The sequence below is a fragment of the Phyllobates terribilis genome, unplaced genomic scaffold, assembly GCF_046119375.1.
Source record: "Phyllobates terribilis strain yellow unplaced genomic scaffold, ASM4611937v1 Scaffold_1748__1_contigs__length_216518, whole genome shotgun sequence".
Taxonomy (NCBI): domain Eukaryota; kingdom Metazoa; phylum Chordata; class Amphibia; order Anura; family Dendrobatidae; genus Phyllobates; species Phyllobates terribilis.
In genome coordinates this window covers 127,637-148,550 of record NW_027364508.1, presented here as the reverse complement: position 1 = coordinate 148,550, position 20,914 = coordinate 127,637, and the positions used below count along the sequence as shown (strand labels likewise).

General features: G+C 45.9%; 14 non-coding genes and 2 pseudogenes across 14 annotated transcripts; all 16 read left to right on the top strand.

Moving 5' to 3' along the window:
* The first annotated feature begins 109 nt into the window (after positions 1 to 109).
* On the top strand, positions 110 to 272 carry LOC141245079 (U2 spliceosomal RNA; annotated as a pseudogene).
* Positions 273 to 796: 524 nt separating this feature from the next.
* LOC141245050 (U2 spliceosomal RNA) lies at positions 797 to 978 on the top strand. Its single transcript, XR_012308917.1, has one exon. It is a non-coding gene; the product is annotated as a U2 spliceosomal RNA (small nuclear RNA).
* Positions 979 to 2,979: 2,001 nt separating this feature from the next.
* Positions 2,980 to 3,161, top strand: LOC141245075 (U2 spliceosomal RNA). Its single transcript, XR_012308936.1, has one exon. It is a non-coding gene; the product is annotated as a U2 spliceosomal RNA (small nuclear RNA).
* Positions 3,162 to 4,276: 1,115 nt separating this feature from the next.
* On the top strand, positions 4,277 to 4,467 carry LOC141245111 (U2 spliceosomal RNA). Its single transcript, XR_012308959.1, has one exon. It is a non-coding gene; the product is annotated as a U2 spliceosomal RNA (small nuclear RNA).
* A 1,115-nt stretch (positions 4,468 to 5,582) lies between these two features.
* Positions 5,583 to 5,674, top strand: LOC141245090 (U2 spliceosomal RNA; annotated as a pseudogene).
* Positions 5,675 to 6,473: 799 nt separating this feature from the next.
* On the top strand, positions 6,474 to 6,657 carry LOC141245072 (U2 spliceosomal RNA). Its single transcript, XR_012308934.1, has one exon. It is a non-coding gene; the product is annotated as a U2 spliceosomal RNA (small nuclear RNA).
* A 1,115-nt stretch (positions 6,658 to 7,772) lies between these two features.
* On the top strand, positions 7,773 to 7,963 carry LOC141245110 (U2 spliceosomal RNA). The gene has a single exon (XR_012308958.1). It is a non-coding gene; the product is annotated as a U2 spliceosomal RNA (small nuclear RNA).
* A 1,115-nt stretch (positions 7,964 to 9,078) lies between these two features.
* On the top strand, positions 9,079 to 9,269 carry LOC141245109 (U2 spliceosomal RNA). Its single transcript, XR_012308957.1, has one exon. It is a non-coding gene; the product is annotated as a U2 spliceosomal RNA (small nuclear RNA).
* Positions 9,270 to 10,384: 1,115 nt separating this feature from the next.
* On the top strand, positions 10,385 to 10,575 carry LOC141245107 (U2 spliceosomal RNA). The gene has a single exon (XR_012308955.1). It is a non-coding gene; the product is annotated as a U2 spliceosomal RNA (small nuclear RNA).
* A 1,115-nt stretch (positions 10,576 to 11,690) lies between these two features.
* LOC141245106 (U2 spliceosomal RNA) lies at positions 11,691 to 11,881 on the top strand. The gene has a single exon (XR_012308954.1). It is a non-coding gene; the product is annotated as a U2 spliceosomal RNA (small nuclear RNA).
* A 1,115-nt stretch (positions 11,882 to 12,996) lies between these two features.
* On the top strand, positions 12,997 to 13,187 carry LOC141245104 (U2 spliceosomal RNA). Its single transcript, XR_012308953.1, has one exon. It is a non-coding gene; the product is annotated as a U2 spliceosomal RNA (small nuclear RNA).
* Positions 13,188 to 14,302: 1,115 nt separating this feature from the next.
* LOC141245103 (U2 spliceosomal RNA) lies at positions 14,303 to 14,493 on the top strand. The gene has a single exon (XR_012308952.1). It is a non-coding gene; the product is annotated as a U2 spliceosomal RNA (small nuclear RNA).
* A 1,115-nt stretch (positions 14,494 to 15,608) lies between these two features.
* LOC141245102 (U2 spliceosomal RNA) lies at positions 15,609 to 15,799 on the top strand. Its single transcript, XR_012308951.1, has one exon. It is a non-coding gene; the product is annotated as a U2 spliceosomal RNA (small nuclear RNA).
* Positions 15,800 to 16,914: 1,115 nt separating this feature from the next.
* Positions 16,915 to 17,105, top strand: LOC141245101 (U2 spliceosomal RNA). The gene has a single exon (XR_012308950.1). It is a non-coding gene; the product is annotated as a U2 spliceosomal RNA (small nuclear RNA).
* Positions 17,106 to 18,220: 1,115 nt separating this feature from the next.
* Positions 18,221 to 18,411, top strand: LOC141245100 (U2 spliceosomal RNA). Its single transcript, XR_012308949.1, has one exon. It is a non-coding gene; the product is annotated as a U2 spliceosomal RNA (small nuclear RNA).
* A 1,115-nt stretch (positions 18,412 to 19,526) lies between these two features.
* LOC141245099 (U2 spliceosomal RNA) lies at positions 19,527 to 19,717 on the top strand. The gene has a single exon (XR_012308948.1). It is a non-coding gene; the product is annotated as a U2 spliceosomal RNA (small nuclear RNA).
* Positions 19,718 to 20,914: the final 1,197 nt, after the last annotated feature.

Below are 20,914 nucleotides of genomic sequence, written 5' to 3'. Positions count from 1 at the left end.
ATCTAGAGGTTGACAACATGTCTTCTTAACGGGAGACCAGGAGCTCATCTCCACAAATGGACTTTTCAGGATCCTTGGGTGGCTCCGTAGTTTGAAACCAATTCTGGTTATCGCTTCTCGGCCTTTTGGCTAAGATCAAGTGTAGTATCTGTTCTTATCGCTTCTCGGCCTTTTGGCTAAGATCAAGTGTAGTATCTTTTGAAAAGGCAGTTTTGTCCTTGGGCTGCCCTAGTAAATTGATGCATATTACACACTGGTTTGGTGCACTTGTTAGTACGCCAGGTGGCTCATAGAGTTATCTGATGGAAAACATGGCCCTCCAGGATCGAAGTCACTAGGCTGGGTAAGTGTGAGGGCTTTGGAGCAATGTGCCCCAGGAGTAGGCGCCCTGGTGGGAGTCCAAGCTTACTGGGACTGGGAACCCCAGAAAGACTTGGCTTCGTAGCACGCCGCACCTTTGCCAATCATACTTTCTGAGCAACCCCCCCTATTCCTGGCCTCCGGGCTAGGAAGGGGAATTTTTATAAACCCGGTCGGAGGTCCGGTCAGCTTTGGGCTGAGAAACCAACACAGGCTCCAGCTCCACTAGGGTGGCAGCCTAGATGGAAGCTGGGAGCACGAAAACGGCTCTTCTCCGGCTTCGGCTAGGGAGAGCATCGGAGATCCCTGACCCTCGCTGTGGCCTTCTGGCTCGGAGGGATGGGGATGGTTTATTGGGGACCCTCTCCTCCGGGAAGGGTCCACATGAATCCTCGCCTCGTGCGCTGTTTTGGTGTGACTTCGGTCACATTTTTCAGTGCCTTGGATGCAGCTTCAATCAAAAAATCTGTTCTTATCAGTTTAATATCTGATACGTCCCCTATCTGGGGACCATATATTAAATGGATTTTTAGAACAGGGAGATGGAAAAAGAGCTTGCTCTGTCCACTCCACGCATTGACCTGGTATTGCAGTATCTCCAGGACCGGTGCACCCCTTCTTTAATGCAGTTTCTAAAATCAGAAAGAATTGAATTCAATGTTTTTTGTTCATTTTGCTTGTTTGTCGGATTTTGGGATGGACTCTTTGGCTTTGCTTTTCTTCTCCTCATTGGATTTTTCATGTTCAAAGTTGCAGAAGCCAGATTACAAGCTCATTTTGGTTCAACTTCAGCAACTGTGCATTGCATTGCCATGTAATGTGATGCAATGCTATCTTTCTAGCTCTCCCTTTTTACTTCCTTTTGGATAAACAGACATATTAGGCAAGCATTTTGGAGCTTTCACCTAAATAACTACAGGTGGTGAGATAAGCTGCACAATATAATTGACCTTTCAGTATATTGTTGCACACACACCATCTATTTAGCAAATGCCCTTGTTATCAACAGCAGCCTTTTAAACTCACCTGAGCTAACAGGTATGTGCGCTGGTTACTCTGCTGCGCTTAAAATTTCTTTTTTGGTTTGCTACAATGCCTTTTCTGAAACGTTGTCTCCTTCTGCTGGAACACTGACTTCTTTCATTTAATGCCTGCAGACTATAAAAGAGAACCCAACCCAAAAAGTTTGGTTGATTAGTCTGTGGCATTCTGTTAAACTGTTGCTTATGGCGGTCTCTGTGAGCTTCTCAGCGACATTCAGCCAGCCAGGTATCCTGCCTGCAGTAGATGGAATGTGGCAATGGAACGCTGGCTGCGCGTGTCATAATAGGCTCTGAGCCTTTATATACCTGTGCACAGCAGCAGCCACCTTCAGTCTGCTGCTGGACAGCCAGCAGCAGCAGCAGCAGGAGAGGTATGTAATCAGGAGCCCTCCTGCTAAGGGTAGACAGCTGCTCGTTCTACCCCACCCCCCGCCTTAATTGGTTCTCCTCCCTTCCAACGGTGTTGAGGCGGGTGGGAACAGCAGGGGGTGAAGGTGCTGTGTTTAAAGAGGTGGAGTTATGCAGATCTAAAACGCGTGGATTGCAGCAGCAGCAAGCCGAAAAGTGCAGGCATGTAAGGGATCTAGAGGTTGACAACATGTCTTCTTAACGGGAGTCCAGGAGCTCATCTCCACAAATGGACTTTTCAGGATCCTTGGGTGGCTCCGTAGTTTGAAACCAATTCTGGTTATCGCTTCTCGGACTTTTGGCTAAGATCAAGTGTAGTATCTTTCGAAAAGGCGGTTTTGGATGTTGGCCGCCCTAGTAGATTGATACATTATGCACACTGGGGTTTAGGCGCTTGTTAGTACGCCAGGTGGCTAATATAGTCATCTGGTGGAAAGCATGGCCCCCCAGGATCGACGCCATTGGGCCGGGGAAGATCGAAAGCCCGAAGTGTGAAGTGCCCCAGGAGTGGTGACCCTGGGGTGCCTTAACTCACTGGGATTGGGAACCCCACTTGAGTTTATGGCACATTTGCACAAGCACTTCAAATTTTCTTTCTTCGCACACACCCTTATTCCGGGCCTTCTGGCCTTAGGATGGGGAATTTTTCAATTCCCGGTCGAAGGTCCGGGCAGTATTATACTGTGAAACCTTCACTATTTATTTAATTTCTTTGTCACTGTGTGTCCACTTATTCACGTGTGTCACGTCCTACTAGGATTTTGTCGGGATGCGGTTCCCTTACGGGTTCCTCTCTTGGCAGGTCTAGGGGGGGAGTGTGTGGCCATCAGGTTCCGCTCCCCCCTGAACCCCCCTGGCTCTCCTCTTTCGGGAGGAGAGCGTTGTTGGCTCCCCTCTTCCGGGAGGGGAGCACAGTCTTTGGCTCCCAGTGCCTTGCTCGGGTGAGAACTCGGGCAGGTGCTGGGGGTAAGATTGGGTCGCCTCTGGCTTCGGCTGGAGGTGGCTTTTTGTCCCTGTTCCTCGCTGTGGCCTTTTGGCTCGGAGGGACGGGGAATGGTTTGGGGGACCCTTCTCCTTTTGGAGAGGGTTTCAAGAAGACCAGCATCCTAGTGCACTTTTTTTGTGGCACTTGTCACTTTTTTAAGCGCACTCGGGTTTTGTACACGAATTCGGGCTTTCGAAAAAAAAAAAAAAAAATCTGTTCTTATCAGTTTAATATCTGATACGTCCCCTATCTGGGGACCATATATTAAATGGATTTTTAGAACAGGGAGATGGAAAAAGAGCTTGCTCTGTCCACTCCACGCATTGACCTGGTATTGCAGTATCTCCAGGACCGGTGCACCCCTTCTTTAATGCAGTTTCTAAAATCAGAAAGAATTGAATTCAATGTTTTTTGTTCATTTTGCTTGTTTGTCGGATTTTGGGATGGACTCTTTGGCTTTGCTTTTCTTCTCCTCATTGGATTTTTCATGTTCAAAGTTGCAGAAGCCAGATTACAAGCTCATTTTGGTTCAACTTCAGCAACTGTGCATTGCATTGCCATGTAATGTGATGCAATGCTATCTTTCTAGCTCTCCCTTTTTACTTCCTTTTGGATAAACAGACATATTAGGCAAGCATTTTGGAGCTTTCACCTAAATAACTACAGGTGGTGAGATAAGCTGCACAATATAATTGACCTTTCAGTATATTGTTGCACACACACCATCTATTTAGCAAATGCCCTTGTTATCAACAGCAGCCTTTTAAACTCACCTGAGCTAACAGGTATGTGCGCTGGTTACTCTGCTGCGCTTAAAATTTCTTTTTTGGTTTGCTACAATGCCTTTTCTGAAACGTTGTCTCCTTCTGCTGGAACACTGACTTCTTTCATTTAATGCCTGCAGACTATAAAAGAGAACCCAACCCAAAAAGTTTGGTTGATTAGTCTGTGGCATTCTGTTAAACTGTTGCTTATGGCGGTCTCTGTGAGCTTCTCAGCGACATTCAGCCAGCCAGGTATCCTGCCTGCAGTAGATGGAATGTGGCAATGGAACGCTGGCTGCGCGTGTCATAATAGGCTCTGAGCCTTTATATACCTGTGCACAGCAGCAGCCACCTTCAGTCTGCTGCTGGACAGCCAGCAGCAGCAGCAGCAGGAGAGGTATGTAATCAGGAGCCCTCCTGCTAAGGGTAGACAGCTGCTCGTTCCACCCCACCCCCCGCCTTAATTGGTTCTCCTCCCTTCCAACGGTGTTGAGGCGGGTGGGAACAGCAGGGGGTGAAGGTGCTGTGTTTAAAGAGGTGGAGTTATGCAGATCTAAAACGCGTGGATTGCAGCAGCAGCAAGCCGAAAAGTGCAGGCATGTAAGGGATCTAGAGGTTGACAACATGTCTTCTTAACGGGAGTCCAGGAGCTCATCTCCACAAATGGACTTTTCAGGATCCTTGGGTGGCTCCGTAGTTTGAAACCAATTCTGGTTATCGCTTCTCGGCCTTTTGGCTAAGATCAAGTGTAGTATCTGTTCTTATCAGTTTAATATCTGATACGTCCCCTATCTGGGGACCATATATTAAATGGATTTTTAGAACAGGGAGATGGAAAAAGAGCTTGCTCTGTCCACTCCACGCATTGACCTGGTATTGCAGTATCTCCAGGACCGGTGCACCCCTTCTTTAATGCAGTTTCTAAAATCAGAAAGAATTGAATTCAATGTTTTTTGTTCATTTTGCTTGTTTGTCGGATTTTGGGATGGACTCTTTGGCTTTGCTTTTCTTCTCCTCATTGGATTTTTCATGTTCAAAGTTGCAGAAGCCAGATTACAAGCTCATTTTGGTTCAACTTCAGCAACTGTGCATTGCATTGCCATGTAATGTGATGCAATGCTATCTTTCTAGCTCTCCCTTTTTACTTCCTTTTGGATAAACAGACATATTAGGCAAGCATTTTGGAGCTTTCACCTAAATAACTACAGGTGGTGAGATAAGCTGCACAATATAATTGACCTTTCAGTATATTGTTGCACACACACCATCTATTTAGCAAATGCCCTTGTTATCAACAGCAGCCTTTTAAACTCACCTGAGCTAACAGGTATGTGCGCTGGTTACTCTGCTGCGCTTAAAATTTCTTTTTTGGTTTGCTACAATGCCTTTTCTGAAACGTTGTCTCCTTCTGCTGGAACACTGACTTCTTTCATTTAATGCCTGCAGACTATAAAAGAGAACCCAACCCAAAAAGTTTGGTTGATTAGTCTGTGGCATTCTGTTAAACTGTTGCTTATGGCGGTCTCTGTGAGCTTCTCAGCGACATTCAGCCAGCCAGGTATCCTGCCTGCAGTAGATGGAATGTGGCAATGGAACGCTGGCTGCGCGTGTCATAATAGGCTCTGAGCCTTTATATACCTGTGCACAGCAGCAGCCACCTTCAGTCTGCTGCTGGACAGCCAGCAGCAGCAGCAGCAGGAGAGGTATGTAATCAGGAGCCCTCCTGCTAAGGGTAGACAGCTGCTCGTTCCACCCCACCCCCCGCCTTAATTGGTTCTCCTCCCTTCCAACGGTGTTGAGGCGGGTGGGAACAGCAGGGGGTGAAGGTGCTGTGTTTAAAGAGGTGGAGTTATGCAGATCTAAAACGCGTGGATTGCAGCAGCAGCAAGCCGAAAAGTGCAGGCATGTAAGGGATCTAGAGGTTGACAACATGTCTTCTTAACGGGAGTCCAGGAGCTCATCTCCACAAATGGACTTTTCAGGATCCTTGGGTGGCTCCGTAGTTTGAAACCAATTCTGGTTATCGCTTCTCGGCCTTTTGGCTAAGATCAAGTGTAGTATCTTTCGAAAAGGCGGTTTTGGATGTTGGCCGCCCTAGTAGATTGATACATTATGCACACTGGGGTTTAGGCGCTTGTTAGTACGCCAGGTGGCTAATATAGTCATCTGGTGGAAAGCATGGCCCCCCAGGATCGACGCCATTGGGCCGGGGAAGATCGAAAGCCCGAAGTGTGAAGTGCCCCAGGAGTGGTGACCCTGGGGTGCCTTAACTCACTGGGATTGGGAACCCCACTTGAGTTTATGGCACATTTGCACTAGCACTTCAATATTTCTTTCTTCACACACACCCTTATTCCGGGCCTTCTGGCCTTAGGATGGGGAATTTTTCAATTCCCGGTCGAAGGTCCGGGCAGTATTATACTGTGAAACCTTCACTATTTATTTAATTTTTTTTTGTCACTGTGTGTCCACTTTTTCACGTGTGTCCACGTCCTTACTAGGATTTTGTCGGGATGCGGTTCCCTTACGGGTTCCTCTCTTGGCAGGTCTAGGGGGGGAGTGTGTGGCCATCAGGTTCCGCTCCCCCCTGAACCCCACTGGCTCTCCTCTTTCGGGAGGAGAGCGTTGTTGGCTCCCCTCTTCCGGGAGGGGAGCACAGTCTTTGGCTCCCAGTGCCTTGCTCGGGTGAGAACTCGGGCAGGTATTGGGGGTAAGATTGGGTCGCCTCTGGCTCCGGCTGGAGGTGGCTATTTGTCCCTGTTCCTCGCTGTGGCCTTCTGGCTCGGAGGGACGGGGAATGGTTTGGGGGACCCTTCTCCTTTTGGAGAGGGTTTCAAGAAGACCAGCATCCTAGTGCACTTTTTTTTGTGGCACTTGTCACTTTTTTAAGCGCACTCGGGTTTGGTACACGAATTCGGGGTTTCGATAAAAAAAAAAAAAAAAATCTGTTCTTATCAGTTTAATATCTGATACGTCCCCTATCTGGGGACCATATATTAAATGGATTTTTAGAACAGGGAGATGGAAAAAGAGCTTGCTCTGTCCACTCCACGCATTGACCTGGTATTGCATTATCTCCAGGACCGGTGCACCCCTTCTTTAATGCAGTTTCTAAAATCAGAAAGAATTGAATTCAATGTTTTTTGTTCATTTTGCTTGTTTGTCGGATTTTGGGATGGACTCTTTGGCTTTGCTTTTCTTCTCCTCATTGGATTTTTCATGTTCAAAGTTGCAGAAGCCAGATTACAAGCTCATTTTGGTTCAACTTCAGCAACTGTGCATTGCATTGCCATGTAATGTGATGCAATGCTATCTTTCTAGCTCTCCCTTTTTACTTCCTTTTGGATAAACAGACATATTAGGCAAGCATTTTGGAGCTTTCACCTAAATAACTACAGGTGGTGAGATAAGCTGCACAATATAATTGACCTTTCAGTATATTGTTGCACACACACCATCTATTTAGCAAATGCCCTTGTTATCAACAGCAGCCTTTTAAACTCACCTGAGCTAACAGGTATGTGCGCTGCTTACTCTGCTGCGCTTAAAATTTCTTTTTTGGTTTGCTACAATGCCTTTTCTGAAACGTTGTCTCCTTCTGCTGGAACACTGACTTCTTTCATTTAATGCCTGCAGACTATAAAAGAGAACCCAACCCAAAAAGTTTGGTTGATTAGTCTGTGGCATTCTGTTAAACTGTTGCTTATGGCGGTCTCTGTGAGCTTCTCAGCGACATTCAGCCAGCCAGGTATCCTGCCTGCAGTAGATGGAATGTGGCAATGGAACGCTGGCTGCGCGTGTCATAATAGGCTCTGAGCCTTTATATACCTGTGCACAGCAGCAGCCACCTTCAGTCTGCTGCTGGACAGCCAGCAGCAGCAGCAGCAGGAGAGGTATGTAATCAGGAGCCCTCCTGCTAAGGGTAGACAGCTGCTCGTTCCACCCCACCCCCCGCCTTAATTGGTTCTCCTCCCTTCCAACGGTGTTGAGGCGGGCGGGAACAGCAGGGGGTGAAGGTGCTGTGTTTAAAGAGGTGGAGTTATGCAGATCTAAAACGCGTGGATTGCAGCAGCAGCAAGCCGAAAAGTGCAGGCATGTAAGGGATCTAGAGGTTGACAACATGTCTTCTTAACGGGAGTCCAGGAGCTCATCTCCACAAATGGACTTTTCAGGATCCTTGGGTGGCTCCGTAGTTTGAAACCAATTCTGGTTATCGCTTCTCGGCCTTTTGGCTAAGATCAAGTGTAGTATCTGTTCTTATCAGTTTAATATCTGATACGTCCCCTATCTGGGGACCATATATTAAATGGATTTTTAGAACAGGGAGATGGAAAAAGAGCTTGCTCTGTCCACTCCACGCATTGACCTGGTATTGCAGTATCTCCAGGACCGGTGCACCCCTTCTTTAATGCAGTTTCTAAAATCAGAAAGAATTGAATTCAATGTTTTTTGTTCATTTTGCTTGTTTGTCGGATTTTGGGATGGACTCTTTGGCTTTGCTTTTCTTCTCCTCATTGGATTTTTCATGTTCAAAGTTGCAGAAGCCAGATTACAAGCTCATTTTGGTTCAACTTCAGCAACTGTGCATTGCATTGCCATGTAATGTGATGCAATGCTATCTTTCTAGCTCTCCCTTTTTACTTCCTTTTGGATAAACAGACATATTAGGCAAGCATTTTGGAGCTTTCACCTAAATAACTACAGGTGGTGAGATAAGCTGCACAATATAATTGACCTTTCAGTATATTGTTGCACACACACCATCTATTTAGCAAATGCCCTTGTTATCAACAGCAGCCTTTTAAACTCACCTGAGCTAACAGGTATGTGCGCTGGTTACTCTGCTGCGCTTAAAATTTCTTTTTTGGTTTGCTACAATGCCTTTTCTGAAACGTTGTCTCCTTCTGCTGGAACACTGACTTCTTTCATTTAATGCCTGCAGACTATAAAAGAGAACCCAACCCAAAAAGTTTGGTTGATTAGTCTGTGGCATTCTGTTAAACTGTTGCTTATGGCCGTCTCTGTGAGCTTCTCAGCGACATTCAGCCAGCCAGGTATCCTGCCTGCAGTAGATGGAATGTGGCAATGGAACGCTGGCTGCGCGTGTCATAATAGGCTCTGAGCCTTTATATACCTGTGCACAGCAGCAGCCACCTTCAGTCTGCTGCTGGACAGCCAGCAGCAGCAGCAGCAGGAGAGGTATGTAATCAGGAGCCCTCCTGCTAAGGGTAGACAGCTGCTCGTTCCACCCCACCCCCCGCCTTAATTGGTTCTCCTCCCTTCCAACGGTGTTGAGGCGGGTGGGAACAGCAGGGGGTGAAGGTGCTGTGTTTAAAGAGGTGGAGTTATGCAGATCTAAAACGCGTGGATTGCAGCAGCAGCAAGCCGAAAAGTGCAGGCATGTAAGGGATCTAGAGGTTGACAACATGTCTTCTTAACGGGAGTCCAGGAGCTCATCTCCACAAATGGACTTTTCAGGATCCTTGGGTGGCTCCGTAGTTTGAAACCAATTCTGGTTATCGCTTCTCGGCCTTTTGGCTAAGATCAAGTGTAGTATCTGTTCTTATCAGTTTAATATCTGATACGTCCCCTATCTGGGGACCATATATTAAATGGATTTTTAGAACAGGGAGATGGAAAAAGAGCTTGCTCTGTCCACTCCACGCATTGACCTGGTATTGCAGTATCTCCAGGACCGGTGCACCCCTTCTTTAATGCAGTTTCTAAAATCAGAAAGAATTGAATTCAATGTTTTTTGTTCATTTTGCTTGTTTGTCGGATTTTGGGATGGACTCTTTGGCTTTGCTTTTCTTCTCCTCATTGGATTTTTCATGTTCAAAGTTGCAGAAGCCAGATTACAAGCTCATTTTGGTTCAACTTCAGCAACTGTGCATTGCATTGCCATGTAATGTGATGCAATGCTATCTTTCTAGCTCTCCCTTTTTACTTCCTTTTGGATAAACAGACATATTAGGCAAGCATTTTGGAGCTTTCACCTAAATAACTACAGGTGGTGAGATAAGCTGCACCATATAATTGACCTTTCAGTATATTGTTGCACACACACCATCTATTTAGCAAATGCCCTTGTTATCAACAGCAGCCTTTTAAACTCACCTGAGCTAACAGGTATGTGCGCTGGTTACTCTGCTGCGCTTAAAATTTCTTTTTTGGTTTGCTACAATGCCTTTTCTGAAACGTTGTCTCCTTCTGCTGGAACACTGACTTCTTTCATTTAATGCCTGCAGACTATAAAAGAGAACCCAACCCAAAAAGTTTGGTTGATTAGTCTGTGGCATTCTGTTAAACTGTTGCTTATGGCGGTCTCTGTGAGCTTCTCAGCGACATTCAGCCAGCCAGGTATCCTGCCTGCAGTAGATGGAATGTGGCAATGGAACGCTGGCTGCGCGTGTCATAATAGGCTCTGAGCCTTTATATACCTGTGCACAGCAGCAGCCACCTTCAGTCTGCTGCTGGACAGCCAGCAGCAGCAGCAGCAGGAGAGGTATGTAATCAGGAGCCCTCCTGCTAAGGGTAGACAGCTGCTCGTTCCACCCCACCCCCCGCCTTAATTGGTTCTCCTCCCTTCCAACGGTGTTGAGGCGGGTGGGAACAGCAGGGGGTGAAGGTGCTGTGTTTAAAGAGGTGGAGTTATGCAGATCTAAAACGCGTGGATTGCAGCAGCAGCAAGCCGAAAAGTGCAGGCATGTAAGGGATCTAGAGGTTGACAACATGTCTTCTTAACGGGAGTCCAGGAGCTCATCTCCACAAATGGACTTTTCAGGATCCTTGGGTGGCTCCGTAGTTTGAAACCAATTCTGGTTATCGCTTCTCGGCCTTTTGGCTAAGATCAAGTGTAGTATCTGTTCTTATCAGTTTAATATCTGATACGTCCCCTATCTGGGGACCATATATTAAATGGATTTTTAGAACAGGGAGATGGAAAAAGAGCTTGCTCTGTCCACTCCACGCATTGACCTGGTATTGCAGTATCTCCAGGACCGGTGCACCCCTTCTTTAATGCAGTTTCTAAAATCAGAAAGAATTGAATTCAATGTTTTTTGTTCATTTTGCTTGTTTGTCGGATTTTGGGATGGACTCTTTGGCTTTGCTTTTCTTCTCCTCATTGGATTTTTCATGTTCAAAGTTGCAGAAGCCAGATTACAAGCTCATTTTGGTTCAACTTCAGCAACTGTGCATTGCATTGCCATGTAATGTGATGCAATGCTATCTTTCTAGCTCTCCCTTTTTACTTCCTTTTGGATAAACAGACATATTAGGCAAGCATTTTGGAGCTTTCACCTAAATAACTACAGGTGGTGAGATAAGCTGCACAATATAATTGACCTTTCAGTATATTGTTGCACACACACCATCTATTTAGCAAATGCCCTTGTTATCAACAGCAGCCTTTTAAACTCACCTGAGCTAACAGGTATGTGCGCTGGTTACTCTGCTGCGCTTAAAATTTCTTTTTTGGTTTGCTACAATGCCTTTTCTGAAACGTTGTCTCCTTCTGCTGGAACACTGACTTCTTTCATTTAATGCCTGCAGACTATAAAAGAGAACCCAACCCAAAAAGTTTGGTTGATTAGTCTGTGGCATTCTGTTAAACTGTTGCTTATGGCGGTCTCTGTGAGCTTCTCAGCGACATTCAGCCAGCCAGGTATCCTGCCTGCAGTAGATGGAATGTGGCAATGGAACGCTGGCTGCGCGTGTCATAATAGGCTCTGAGCCTTTATATACCTGTGCACAGCAGCAGCCACCTTCAGTCTGCTGCTGGACAGCCAGCAGCAGCAGCAGCAGGAGAGGTATGTAATCAGGAGCCCTCCTGCTAAGGGTAGACAGCTGCTCGTTCCACCCCACCCCCCGCCTTAATTGGTTCTCCTCCCTTCCAACGGTGTTGAGGCGGGTGGGAACAGCAGGGGGTGAAGGTGCTGTGTTTAAAGAGGTGGAGTTATGCAGATCTAAAACGCGTGGATTGCAGCAGCAGCAAGCCGAAAAGTGCAGGCATGTAAGGGATCTAGAGGCTGACAACATGTCTTCTTAACGGGAGTCCAGGAGCTCATCTCCACAAATGGACTTTTCAGGATCCTTGGGTGGCTCCGTAGTTTGAAACCAATTCTGGTTATCGCTTCTCGGCCTTTTGGCTAAGATCAAGTGTAGTATCTGTTCTTATCAGTTTAATATCTGATACGTCCCCTATCTGGGGACCATATATTAAATGGATTTTTAGAACAGGGAGATGGAAAAAGAGCTTGCTCTGTCCACTCCACGCATTGACCTGGTATTGCAGTATCTCCAGGACCGGTGCACCCCTTCTTTAATGCAGTTTCTAAAATCAGAAAGAATTGAATTCAATGTTTTTTGTTCATTTTGCTTGTTTGTCGGATTTTGGGATGGACTCTTTGGCTTTGCTTTTCTTCTCCTCATTGGATTTTTCATGTTCAAAGTTGCAGAAGCCAGATTACAAGCTCATTTTGGTTCAACTTCAGCAACTGTGCATTGCATTGCCATGTAATGTGATGCAATGCTATCTTTCTAGCTCTCCCTTTTTACTTCCTTTTGGATAAACAGACATATTAGGCAAGCATTTTGGAGCTTTCACCTAAATAACTACAGGTGGTGAGATAAGCTGCACAATATAATTGACCTTTCAGTATATTGTTGCACACACACCATCTATTTAGCAAATGCCCTTGTTATCAACAGCAGCCTTTTAAACTCACCTGAGCTAACAGGTATGTGCGCTGGTTACTCTGCTGCGCTTAAAATTTCTTTTTTGGTTTGCTACAATGCCTTTTCTGAAACGTTGTCTCCTTCTGCTGGAACACTGACTTCTTTCATTTAATGCCTGCAGACTATAAAAGAGAACCCAACCCAAAAAGTTTGGTTGATTAGTCTGTGGCATTCTGTTAAACTGTTGCTTATGGCGGTCTCTGTGAGCTTCTCAGCGACATTCAGCCAGCCAGGTATCCTGCCTGCAGTAGATGGAATGTGGCAATGGAACGCTGGCTGCGCGTGTCATAATAGGCTCTGAGCCTTTATATACCTGTGCACAGCAGCAGCCACCTTCAGTCTGCTGCTGGACAGCCAGCAGCAGCAGCAGCAGGAGAGGTATGTAATCAGGAGCCCTCCTGCTAAGGGTAGACAGCTGCTCGTTCCACCCCACCCCCCGCCTTAATTGGTTCTCCTCCCTTCCAACGGTGTTGAGGCGGGTGGGAACAGCAGGGGGTGAAGGTGCTGTGTTTAAAGAGGTGGAGTTATGCAGATCTAAAACGCGTGGATTGCAGCAGCAGCAAGCCGAAAAGTGCAGGCATGTAAGGGATCTAGAGGTTGACAACATGTCTTCTTAACGGGAGTCCAGGAGCTCATCTCCACAAATGGACTTTTCAGGATCCTTGGGTGGCTCCGTAGTTTGAAACCAATTCTGGTTATCGCTTCTCGGCCTTTTGGCTAAGATCAAGTGTAGTATCTGTTCTTATCAGTTTAATATCTGATACGTCCCCTATCTGGGGACCATATATTAAATGGATTTTTAGAACAGGGAGATGGAAAAAGAGCTTGCTCTGTCCACTCCACGCATTGACCTGGTATTGCAGTATCTCCAGGACCGGTGCACCCCTTCTTTAATGCAGTTTCTAAAATCAGAAAGAATTGAATTCAATGTTTTTTGTTCATTTTGCTTGTTTGTCGGATTTTGGGATGGACTCTTTGGCTTTGCTTTTCTTCTCCTCATTGGATTTTTCATGTTCAAAGTTGCAGAAGCCAGATTACAAGCTTATTTTGGTTCAACTTCAGCAACTGTGCATTGCATTGCCATGTAATGTGATGCAATGCTATCTTTCTAGCTCTCCCTTTTTACTTCCTTTTGGATAAACAGACATATTAGGCAAGCATTTTGGAGCTTTCACCTAAATAACTACAGGTGGTGAGATAAGCTGCACAATATAATTGACCTTTCAGTATATTGTTGCACACACACCATCTATTTAGCAAATGCCCTTGTTATCAACAGCAGCCTTTTAAACTCACCTGAGCTAACAGGTATGTGCGCTGGTTACTCTGCTGCGCTTAAAATTTCTTTTTTGGTTTGCTACAATGCCTTTTCTGAAACGTTGTCTCCTTCTGCTGGAACACTGACTTCTTTCATTTAATGCCTGCAGACTATAAAAGAGAACCCAACCCAAAAAGTTTGGTTGATTAGTCTGTGGCATTCTGTTAAACTGTTGCTTATGGCGGTCTCTGTGAGCTTCTCAGCGACATTCAGCCAGCCAGGTATCCTGCCTGCAGTAGATGGAATGTGGCAATGGAACGCTGGCTGCGCGTGTCATAATAGGCTCTGAGCCTTTATATACCTGTGCACAGCAGCAGCCACCTTCAGTCTGCTGCTGGACAGCCAGCAGCAGCAGCAGCAGGAGAGGTATGTAATCAGGAGCCCTCCTGCTAAGGGTAGACAGCTGCTCGTTCCACCCCACCCCCCGCCTTAATTGGTTCTCCTCCCTTCCAACGGTGTTGAGGCGGGTGGGAACAGCAGGGGGTGAAGGTGCTGTGTTTAAAGAGGTGGAGTTATGCAGATCTAAAACGCGTGGATTGCAGCAGCAGCAAGCCGAAAAGTGCAGGCATGTAAGGGATCTAGAGGTTGACAACATGTCTTCTTAACGGGAGTCCAGGAGCTCATCTCCACAAATGGACTTTTCAGGATCCTTGGGTGGCTCCGTAGTTTGAAACCAATTCTGGTTATCGCTTCTCGGCCTTTTGGCTAAGATCAAGTGTAGTATCTGTTCTTATCAGTTTAATATCTGATACGTCCCCTATCTGGGGACCATATATTAAATGGATTTTTAGAACAGGGAGATGGAAAAAGAGCTTGCTCTGTCCACTCCACGCATTGACCTGGTATTGCAGTATCTCCAGGACCGGTGCACCCCTTCTTTAATGCAGTTTCTAAAATCAGAAAGAATTGAATTCAATGTTTTTTGTTCATTTTGCTTGTTTGTCGGATTTTGGGATGGACTCTTTGGCTTTGCTTTTCTTCTCCTCATTGGATTTTTCATGTTCAAAGTTGCAGAAGCCAGATTACAAGCTCATTTTGGTTCAACTTCAGCAACTGTGCATTGCATTGCCATGTAATGTGATGCAATGCTATCTTTCTAGCTCTCCCTTTTTACTTCCTTTTGGATAAACAGACATATTAGGCAAGCATTTTGGAGCTTTCACCTAAATAACTACAGGTGGTGAGATAAGCTGCACAATATAATTGACCTTTCAGTATATTGTTGCACACACACCATCTATTTAGCAAATGCCCTTGTTATCAACAGCAGCCTTTTAAACTCACCTGAGCTAACAGGTATGTGCGCTGGTTACTCTGCTGCGCTTAAAATTTCTTTTTTGGTTTGCTACAATGCCTTTTCTGAAACGTTGTCTCCTTCTGCTGGAACACTGACTTCTTTCATTTAATGCCTGCAGACTATAAAAGAGAACCCAACCCAAAAAGTTTGGTTGATTAGTCTGTGGCATTCTGTTAAACTGTTGCTTATGGCGGTCTCTGTGAGCTTCTCAGCGACATTCAGCCAGCCAGGTATCCTGCCTGCAGTAGATGGAATGTGGCAATGGAACGCTGGCTGCGCGTGTCATAATAGGCTCTGAGCCTTTATATACCTGTGCACAGCAGCAGCCACCTTCAGTCTGCTGCTGGACAGCCAGCAGCAGCAGCAGCAGGAGAGGTATGTAATCAGGAGCCCTCCTGCTAAGGGTAGACAGCTGCTCGTTCCACCCCACCCCCCGCCTTAATTGGTTCTCCTCCCTTCCAACGGTGTTGAGGCGGGTGGGAACAGCAGGGGGTGAAGGTGCTGTGTTTAAAGAGGTGGAGTTATGCAGATCTAAAACGCGTGGATTGCAGCAGCAGCAAGCCGAAAAGTGCAGGCATGTAAGGGATCTAGAGGTTGACAACATGTCTTCTTAACGGGAGTCCAGGAGCTCATCTCCACAAATGGACTTTTCAGGATCCTTGGGTGGCTCCGTAGTTTGAAACCAATTCTGGTTATCGCTTCTCGGCCTTTTGGCTAAGATCAAGTGTAGTATCTGTTCTTATCAGTTTAATATCTGATACGTCCCCTATCTGGGGACCATATATTAAATGGATTTTTAGAACAGGGAGATGGAAAAAGAGCTTGCTCTGTCCACTCCACGCATTGACCTGGTATTGCAGTATCTCCAGGACCGGTGCACCCCTTCTTTAATGCAGTTTCTAAAATCAGAAAGAATTGAATTCAATGTTTTTTGTTCATTTTGCTTGTTTGTCGGATTTTGGGATGGACTCTTTGGCTTTGCTTTTCTTCTCCTCATTGGATTTTTCATGTTCAAAGTTGCAGAAGCCAGATTACAAGCTTATTTTGGTTCAACTTCAGCAACTGTGCATTGCATTGCCATGTAATGTGATGCAATGCTATCTTTCTAGCTCTCCCTTTTTACTTCCTTTTGGATAAACAGACATATTAGGCAAGCATTTTGGAGCTTTCACCTAAATAACTACAGGTGGTGAGATAAGCTGCACAATATAATTGACCTTTCAGTATATTGTTGCACACACACCATCTATTTAGCAAATGCCCTTGTTATCAACAGCAGCCTTTTAAACTCACCTGAGCTAACAGGTATGTGCGCTGGTTACTCTGCTGCGCTTAAAATTTCTTTTTTGGTTTGCTACAATGCCTTTTCTGAAACGTTGTCTCCTTCTGCTGGAACACTGACTTCTTTCATTTAATGCCTGCAGACTATAAAAGAGAACCCAACCCAAAAAGTTTGGTTGATTAGTCTGTGGCATTCTGTTAAACTGTTGCTTATGGCGGTCTCTGTGAGCTTCTCAGCGACATTCAGCCAGCCAGGTATCCTGCCTGCAGTAGATGGAATGTGGCAATGGAACGCTGGCTGCGCGTGTCATAATAGGCTCTGAGCCTTTATATACCTGTGCACAGCAGCAGCCACCTTCAGTCTGCTGCTGGACAGCCAGCAGCAGCAGCAGCAGGAGAGGTATGTAATCAGGAGCCCTCCTGCTAAGGGTAGACAGCTGCTCGTTCCACCCCACCCCCCGCCTTAATTGGTTCTCCTCCCTTCCAACGGTGTTGAGGCGGGTGGGAACAGCAGGGGGTGAAGGTGCTGTGTTTAAAGAGGTGGAGTTATGCAGATCTAAAACGCGTGGATTGCAGCAGCAGCAAGCCGAAAAGTGCAGGCATGTAAGGGATCTAGAGGTTGACAACATGTCTTCTTAACGGGAGTCCAGGAGCTCATCTCCACAAATGGACTTTTCAGGATCCTTGGGTGGCTCCGTAGTTTGAAACCAATTCTGGTTATCGCTTCTCGGCCTTTTGGCTAAGATCAAGTGTAGTATCTGTTCTTATCAGTTTAATATCTGATACGTCCCCTATCTGGGGACCATATATTAAATGGATTTTTAGAACAGGGAGATGGAAAAAGAGCTTGCTCTGTCCACTCCACGCATTGACCTGGTATTGCAGTATCTCCAGGACCGGTGCACCCCTTCTTTAATGCAGTTTCTAAAATCAGAAAGAATTGAATTCAATGTTTTTTGTTCATTTTGCTTGTTTGTCGGATTTTGGGATGGACTCTTTGGCTTTGCTTTTCTTCTCCTCATTGGATTTTTCATGTTCAAAGTTGCAGAAGCCAGATTACAAGCTCATTTTGGTTCAACTTCAGCAACTGTGCATTGCATTGCCATGTAATGTGATGCAATGCTATCTTTCTAGCTCTCCCTTTTTACTTCCTTTTGGATAAACAGACATATTAGGCAAGCATTTTGGAGCTTTCACCTAAATAACTACAGGTGGTGAGATAAGCTGCACAATATAATTGACCTTTCAGTATATTGTTGCACACACACCATCTATTTAGCAAATGCCCTTGTTATCAACAGCAGCCTTTTAAACTCACCTGAGCTAACAGGTATGTGCGCTGGTTACTCTGCTGCGCTTAAAATTTCTTTTTTGGTTTGCTACAATGCCTTTTCTGAAACGTTGTCTCCTTCTGCTGGAACACTGACTTCTTTCATTTAATGCCTGCAGACTATAAAAGAGAACCCAACCCAAAAAGTTTGGTTGATTAGTCTGTGGCATTCTGTTAAACTGTTGCTTATGGCGGTCTCTGTGAGCTTCTCAGCGACATTCAGCCAGCCAGGTATCCTGCCTGCAGTAGATGGAATGTGGCAATGGAACGCTGGCTGCGCGTGTCATAATAGGCTCTGAGCCTTTATATACCTGTGCACAGCAGCAGCCACCTTCAGTCTGCTGCTGGACAGCCAGCAGCAGCAGCAGCAGGAGAGGTATGTAATCAGGAGCCCTCCTGCTAAGGGTAGACAGCTGCTCGTTCCACCCCACCCCCCGCCTTAATTGGTTCTCCTCCCTTCCAACGGTGTTGAGGCGGGTGGGAACAGCAGGGGGTGAAGGTGCTGTGTTTAAAGAGGTGGAGTTATGCAGATCTAAAACGCGTGGATTGCAGCAGCAGCAAGCCGAAAAGTGCAGGCATGTAAGGGATCTAGAGGTTGACAACATGTCTTCTTAACGGGAGTCCAGGAGCTCATCTCCACAAATGGACTTTTCAGGATCCTTGGGTGGCTCCGTAGTTTGAAACCAATTCTGGTTATCGCTTCTCGGCCTTTTGGCTAAGATCAAGTGTAGTATCTGTTCTTATCAGTTTAATATCTGATACGTCCCCTATCTGGGGACCATATATTAAATGGATTTTTAGAACAGGGAGATGGAAAAAGAGCTTGCTCTGTCCACTCCACGCATTGACCTGGTATTGCAGTATCTCCAGGACCGGTGCACCCCTTCTTTAATGCAGTTTCTAAAATCAGAAAGAATTGAATTCAATGTTTTTTGTTCATTTTGCTTGTTTGTCGGATTTTGGGATGGACTCTTTGGCTTTGCTTTTCTTCTCCTCATTGGATTTTTCATGTTCAAAGTTGCAGAAGCCAGATTACAAGCTCATTTTGGTTCAACTTCAGCAACTGTGCATTGCATTGCCATGTAATGTGATGCAATGCTATCTTTCTAGCTCTCCCTTTTTACTTCCTTTTGGATAAACAGACATATTAGGCAAGCATTTTGGAGCTTTCACCTAAATAACTACAGGTGGTGAGATAAGCTGCACAATATAATTGACCTTTCAGTATATTGTTGCACACACACCATCTATTTAGCAAATGCCCTTGTTATCAACAGCAGCCTTTTAAACTCACCTGAGCTAACAGGTATGTGCGCTGGTTACTCTGCTGCGCTTAAAATTTCTTTTTTGGTTTGCTACAATGCCTTTTCTGAAACGTTGTCTCCTTCTGCTGGAACACTGACTTCTTTCATTTAATGCCTGCAGACTATAAAAGAGAACCCAACCCAAAAAGTTTGGTTGATTAGTCTGTGGCATTCTGTTAAACTGTTGCTTATGGCGGTCTCTGTGAGCTTCTCAGCGACATTCAGCCAGCCAGGTATCCTGCCTGCAGTAGATGGAATGTGGCAATGGAACGCTGGCTGCGCGTGTCATAATAGGCTCTGAGCCTTTATATACCTGTGCACAGCAGCAGCCACCTTCAGTCTGCTGCTGGACAGCCAGCAGCAGCAGCAGCAGGAGAGGTATGTAATCAGGAGCCCTCCTGCTAAGGGTAGACAGCTGCTCGTTCCACCCCACCCCCCGCCTTAATTGGTTCTCCTCCCTTCCAACGGTGTTGAGGCGGGTGGGAACAGCAGGGGGTGAAGGTGCTGTGTTTAAAGAGGTGGAGTTATGCAGATCTAAAACGCGTGGATTGCAGCAGCAGCAAGCCGAAAAGTGCAGGCATGTAAGGGATCTAGAGGTTGACAACATGTCTTCTTAACGGGAGTCCAGGAGCTCATCTCCACAAATGGACTTTTCAGGATCCTTGGGTGGCTCCGTAGTTTGAAACCAATTCTGGTTATCGCTTCTCGGCCTTTTGGCTAAGATCAAGTGTAGTATCTGTTCTTATCAGTTTAATATCTGATACGTCCCCTATCTGGGGACCATATATTAAATGGATTTTTAGAACAGGGAGATGGAAAAAGAGCTTGCTCTGTCCACTCCACGCATTGACCTGGTATTGCAGTATCTCCAGGACCGGTGCACCCCTTCTTTAATGCAGTTTCTAAAATCAGAAAGAATTGAATTCAATGTTTTTTGTTCATTTTGCTTGTTTGTCGGATTTTGGGATGGACTCTTTGGCTTTGCTTTTCTTCTCCTCATTGGATTTTTCATGTTCAAAGTTGCAGAAGCCAGATTACAAGCTCATTTTGGTTCAACTTCAGCAACTGTGCATTGCATTGCCATGTAATGTGATGCAATGCTATCTTTCTAGCTCTCCCTTTTTACTTCCTTTTGGATAAACAGACATATTAGGCAAGCATTTTGGAGCTTTCACCTAAATAACTACAGGTGGTGAGATAAGCTGCACAATATAATTGACCTTTCAGTATATTGTTGCACACACACCATCTATTTAGCAAATGCCCTTGTTATCAACAGCAGCCTTTTAAACTCACCTGAGCTAACAGGTATGTGCGCTGGTTACTCTGCTGCGCTTAAAATTTCTTTTTTGGTTTGCTACAATGCCTTTTCTGAAACGTTGTCTCCTTCTGCTGGAACACTGACTTCTTTCATTTAATGCCTGCAGACTATAAAAGAGAACCCAACCCAAAAAGTTTGGTTGATTAGTCTGTGGCATTCTGTTAAACTGTTGCTTATGGCGGTCTCTGTGAGCTTCTCAGCGACATTCAGCCAGCCAGGTATCCTGCCTGCAGTAGATGGAATGTGGCAATGGAACGCTGGCTGCGCGTGTCATAATAGGCTCTGAGCCTTTATATACCTGTGCACAGCAGCAGCCACCTTCAGTCTGCTGCTGGACAGCCAGCAGCAGCAGCAGCAGGAGAGGTATGTAATCAGGAGCCCTCCTGCTAAGGGTAGACAGCTGCTCGTTCCACCCCACCCCCCGCCTTAATTGGTTCTCCTCCCTTCCAACGGTGTTGAGGCGGGTGGGAACAGCAGGGGGTGAAGGTGCTGTGTTTAAAGAGGTGGAGTTATGCAGATCTAAAACGCGTGGATTGCAGCAGCAGCAAGCCGAAAAGTGCAGGCATGTAAGGGATCTAGAGGTTGACAACATGTCTTCTTAACGGGAGTCCAGGAGCTCATCTCCACAAATGGACTTTTCAGGATCCTTGGGTGGCTCCGTAGTTTGAAACCAATTCTGGTTATCGCTTCTCGGCCTTTTGGCTCAGATCGGGGTGTTTGCCTCGGTCTGGGCTGAGGGGTGCGTATTTTCGGCTCGTGTGGTG